This window comes from Homalodisca vitripennis, chromosome 6 (genome assembly GCF_021130785.1).
Source record: "Homalodisca vitripennis isolate AUS2020 chromosome 6, UT_GWSS_2.1, whole genome shotgun sequence".
Taxonomy (NCBI): domain Eukaryota; kingdom Metazoa; phylum Arthropoda; class Insecta; order Hemiptera; family Cicadellidae; genus Homalodisca; species Homalodisca vitripennis.
In genome coordinates this window covers 95,719,172-95,725,466 of record NC_060212.1, presented here as the reverse complement: position 1 = coordinate 95,725,466, position 6,295 = coordinate 95,719,172, and positions in this window count along the sequence as shown.

Below are 6,295 nucleotides of genomic sequence, written 5' to 3'. Positions count from 1 at the left end.
GGAGTCCAACGCCTTCAGTGCTGCATGGCTATCTGTGAAAATACTAATCGTCTCACTCCTATACCGCAGACGAAGATTCTCACAAGCACACTTCATAATGGCTGCGACTTCTGCCTGATAAACCGACTGTGAGTGTTGATTAGCAGCAGCATCCATGATGTGCTGTGCTCCCCAACTGCTTTCACGCCTTCACACCATTAAAATTCCTATAGGTACATATATACACATTTTATAATTATGTGTAAGTGTTTGGTATGTTTAGTTTTTTTAAAGAAGATTGACTAAAAATAAGTTTTAATAAAACTACTTTTTTGTAAGTTATCTGCTCACTTTCTGGGGAAGAGCTACTGTGAATATGTCAAAGGGTTAAAACATCAATGCTAACAAATGCAAAATCTGAGTACGGACTCATGTTACAAGGTTGTATGTGACATGCATGACGCTAACAAATGACGCAGTGAGGAATAATTGATTGAGTCAGTGACTACTGTTTGATCGGCACAGTAATCATATTACTATCAGATTGTTTGATCAAAGTAGGAAGACTAGCTGATAAAGTGATATTATCAAAGTGTTAAATTTTTATCAGTATATTTTACAAAATATTAGAGTGAAATAAAAATATGTCAAATAATTAAATATGAAAACAGTTCATTCAGTGCTGTTTAACAAATTATAAAGATAATTTCTGTTTAGGTAAATAATAATGAACATCTAATAATAATTGTTGGCTGAAAGGAGGAAAAGCCAGAATTTCATAAGTAAGCAGTATATTTTCTTAAAAAAATAAAGTTTTTTCTAAAACAAGAGTTTAAATTTTGGAGTTATAGTTTGAACAATCTTGTTACCTGCAAAGGTGGTCTTTACAAAGAAATGTCAAGGTATTTTTTGCTCTTCTTCAGCAATTCAAATTGAAGAACTTGAATCTCAAGGCTCGATGCTCTGGAAATTTAAATATGCAGTTTACAAAATTGTGTTAACTGCACACACAAAAACTGATTCACAATTATAGATAACTGAATTATGTCCTACAGACCTATAAGTCCACGTAAAAAACATATCTAAACCGAGAAATGCAATAGCAGCACAGTTATGAAAAATTATCTTACACAGATGGACTTAGGATATCTTATTAAAATATGATAAATAATAATTATCAGTGATTTTGTAACATTTTTAATATAACCGTGTAAATAATTGTATTAGAGATGTAGCCTCGAAAAGTGTTTATAAAAATTCCCAGAATTTGAAATGTACATAGTATGGAAAATAAAAAGTGTTAAAAGGTTTATAATTATATACATAAATAATTGTCTCAAAAAATTATTTTTACATTTATGCAGAAGATGTTGCAGCTAGTAGTATAATGTTTTCGAGATAGCTGAACAACATACAAATAGTATTGAATTACTCAGATGGATGCATGATCAAAAAAGTCATAAATGCTAATAAAATGAAGTATCGAAGCCCTTGACAGAACATAACAAAAGCTGTACTACGCAATCCATTAAAAATACCTTCATTGCACATGGAACTGTGTCATATGATTGTACTGTTTGTTTACAAATTTTTTTATTCTGTGTGTGTGTGTTTTTTTTTTTTTTTCATCATGGTTATCTGTATAGGAGCAATGTAAAAATGTAATTTTGCTTTTCTCTTTAACTTTTGACCTTTGACCCCAAATTCAACAGCGTTCTTCTTCGAACCTAAGAGAACCTATGTACTAAGTCTCTAGGATCTTTTTATCAAAGAGTCATCGCTCAGATAATGATATGATTTTAAGAAAGCGCTATCAGGTTCTTAATAATGATGTTAGAAGTTCATTCATCTCATAACATACCTCATTAAAGCAAATATTCAAAATTATGTTGCAACTTTGTTTGCTTGAAAAATCACTTTTAGAGTACAATACTGTGTGATTGCCATTTTGAGTATAATAAGTACCTGCAAGTAATTTTTGTGGATCACAATAAGGTAAGTTAGTTCGTTCATATAGGTACTTCATTAAGGACATTAAGATAATTCAAACTAAACTTACCATCTCGAATCATTTTTAGCTTTAAACTAATTTCCAAAAATCCAAACCCTTATTTATTCCTTATGGAATTTAAGTCTGGGTAAAGATTATGATGAGAAGTGTGTTTACTCGAATTTTTTAAATTTTATAACAGTCTGTTATTATTTGTCTTTTGTTAATGTGTTTATTGTTCAAAACTAACAAGTGACATTGTAGAGTTCAATGTAGAACAAGGCAGCCTTTGTTCTGTCGTTAACTACGATTTGGGTGAGTTCATCGATATTGATTAGTTTCTGTGTGTACTTAATATTTTGTAAGGTTTTTTGGTGCCTGAAGAAGAGGGTAGATTCCAGTACCTGAAACTTGATGTTCTATTTTTGTAACTATATAAAAATCAAATGCAATACCGCTGATGGTGTAATGAACTTGTACTGAGCAGGTAGAGTGAAAATATAGGAAGAAAATTCCATGTCAATATTTTTTGGTTGGGAGCTGCTGAATAATTCGTTGAAGCTCATCCTCAACGACAGCGCCAATACCATTGACGTTGCTGGGCTCTTCACAAGGGGCATACTTGAGGCTCAGATGGCCGAGGATCTTTCCCACCAGCAACAGATGTGAAAGTCATTAAGCTGATTGGCAATCTGTTTCATCCTTCACAAGCCTAGACCCAATCTTAATTTTAATTGGTTTGTTAGCTTTTTTATTGGTAATTATGTCCCTAGTTGTTTTTTTTAAATATTTTTGGAGCTTCAATCACTTTGTGTTTTTTTTATAATTCTTGACAAAATTTTTGGATTGCTAAGACTCGTACTACACGCAAGCGTCCACTGTTACGACAGTATCGTCTGGATAACCGAGAGATATCGGAGGTTCACACTGTGTGGCACAGTCTGCAGTCATGGCGGCACGCGGCGCGGTCGTATGTGCGAAACTGGAGTTGTTGGTGACAAACATTTGGTCAGTGGACTGGAGAAGACGAGTGTCCCGATTCAATTGAGTGGTCCAGTAAAACCGTTACTCTTCTGTTTAGATCAGCTATTTTCTCCCTCAGTAACTTGTTTTCCACTGCCAAATCGTCCGAAAGTGTTGGGCTAGGCGAGGAGTAATCAGGTGTTGAGGGACTGCCCGGTAGAGTAAATGGTGTAGGCGAAGGTGGCATTGAGATGGTGACACCGGGCGTGGAGCACGCGGGAGTTTGTCCCTGTTGTGAAGACATCAGTTGTCTCATAGTAACATAGGAAACATGTAATGCAAGCTAAATATTATTTGAAAAACTAAAATGATTTGTTAATTTGGTTATCTATCTATAAGTATGTTTTCATGCACAAAATACGATGAAAACACGTTTTAGCACTCGGATCTGCGGTTGTCCGCGAATAGACGCAGCTGACTCGAGGCGATGCGCGATCTTAAAACATATTCGTATCTAATGCATTTCAACAAACTATATATATTATCTGAGTCTCGGAAACGGCTTCAAAGATTTTCATCAAATTTAGTATGCAGGGGGTTTGGGGGCCGATAAATTGATCTAGCTAGGTTTCATTTTTAGAAAACGTTGTTTTATCCGTATTTTCAATCAATAAAAAACAGCTACAAAGTAAATATTTATTTATTTGTTTATTTACATTCTATAATAAATTACATCTGATGTATCATAACAAGTCATCATACTGACGAATATCTCACAGCTGATGTTTCATCAGAAATGCCAAAGAGTAAAAATTAAAATGTTTATATACATTAACGAAAGATTAAACCGAAAGGAAATTTTGATTGTAATATTTTTTAATTAAATCTATTTCATATACTTCGCCCCACATGTACTGCTGAAGTTAAATGCCTGCAAACCTTAATTAACATTATACGAACAGAAACGTCTCGTGATTTAGATGTTTCACAAGAGGTAGCTACTGAAAATAACGAACAAGAGCAACGTCTGCAAGATGTGCGGCAGCGTGCGACACAACGTGTAGCTACTGAAAATAACGAACAGGAGTGACGTCTGCAAGATATGCGGCAGCGTGCGACACAACGTGTAGCTACTGAAAATAACGAACAGGAGTGACGTCTGCAAGATATGCGGCAGCGTGCGACACAACGTGTAGCTACTGAAAATAACGAACAGGAGTGACGTCTGCAAGATATGCGGCAGCGTGCGACACAACGTATAGCTACTGAAATAACGAACAGGAGTGACGTCTGCAAGATATGCGGCAGCGTGCGACACAACGTGTAGCTACTGAAATAACGAACAGGAGTGACGTCTGCAAGATATGCGGCAGCGTGCGACACAACGTATAGCTACTGAAATAACGAACAGGAGTGACGTCTGCAAGATATGCGGCAGCGTGCGACACAACGTGTAGCTACTGAAAATAACGAACAGGAGTGACGTCTGCAAGATATGCGGCAGCGTGCGACACAACGTGTAGCTACTGAAAATAACGAACAAGAGCAACGTCTGCAAGATATGCGGCAGCGTGCGACACAACGTGTAGCTACTGAAAATAACGAACAGGAGTGACGTCTGCAAGATATGCGGCAGCGTGCGACACAACGTGTAGGTACTGAAAATAACGAACAGGAGTGACGTCTGCAAGATATGCGGCAGCGTGCGACACAACGTGTAGCTACTGAAAATAACGAACAGGAGTGACGTCTGCAAGATATGCGGCAGCGTGCGACACAACGTGTAGCTACTGAAAATGATGAGCTACGAGAATAGAAGAGATTAGAAGAACAAAGGCGTCGTAGGACTTTAGAACTTAATAATTATTTACCGATACATAAATGTACCATTACTGCAGCTGTGCAATATTACGCCTTAGGACCATTTGAAATTCTGTGTTTTCCTTGCGATGCATTCATTGCATTTCCCTGAGGGACTGGTTTCTAATCGCATAAATAGAAATTCTTTTGGCGACTGTTCTTTGCATGGACAAATTTTAACCGAGAAACCAAAATTGTCAAATGGATTAGTACATTTTTTAACCATCACCCATATTCGGAAGAATTTCCTGATATTATAAACATTATCTATGAGCAACGTATTATTTAAATCACTATTGTAATTATTTTAACTATATGTGTTTGCTATACACAAATTACGACGGGAGCACGTTGTAGCGATCTGCGTATTGCGATGTCGTCCGCGAATAGACTTATTTGTAAATTCGTGTAATAGCTTCAATCCATCACTAGTCCCAATAGTGTGAAATCGTGAATTTCTACGCATATATAAGCACTACTATCGATTTTATTGCATCATTTCAGTATCGAGAATCCTCGATATTATTGGAATCGACCCATCCCTAACATAATGTTTTTATCTGAATGCATACAGAATAAACTCCTTGGAGTACTTCCCTGTTCTTTAAAAATCATACATATACTAGACATATTTATAAAGCGATTAAAAGCTATTCTAATTAAAACTGTCACTAAACTATTAGGAATATAAGCTATACTATTGATTGAAAAATATTTTGAATCCTTTCAATCAATAGAAACCCTCCCGACTCCCAACCTGGTGTCCTACTGCCTACAACCTGGTATCCTACTGCCTACAACCTGGTGTTTTACTGCCCGCAACCCTGTGTCTTACTGCCCACAACCGGTGTCCTACCGCCTCCAACCCGGTGTCCTACCGCCCACAACCCGGTGTCCTACCGCCCACAACCCGGTGTCCTACTGCCCACAACCCGGTGTCCTACTGCCTCCAACCCGGTGTCCTACCGCCCAACCCGGTGTCCTACCGCCCACAACCCGGTGTCCTACCGCCCACAACCCGGTGTCCTACCGCCCACAACCCGGTGTCCTACCGCCCACAACCCGGTGTCCTACCGCCCACAACCCGGTATCCTACTGCCTCCAACCCGGTGTCCTACCGCTACTGCCCACAACCCGGTGTCCTACCGCCTACAACCCGGTGTCCTACCACCCACAACCCGGTGTCCTACTGCCCACAACCCGGTGTCCTACCGCCCACAACCCGGTGTCCTACTGACTACAACCGGGTGTTCGCCCTGCTAAGCATGATTTGTGCATGAAGTGTGCATTTTGCGACGTGTCTTCCTAAAATTGAAGCTCATTGTCGTGTCCAAGGCGTGGGGAAACACTGAGCAAAAGGGTGTTATGTTTTACAGCAACTCAAACATGACAATCTGAGATTGGAACCTGCTATGTTACAGGATTTTAAACATAAGAACATAGAAAATAACATATAAACAATTCTCATATAACCAAGAAACAATGATATTCATTTAGTAAGGA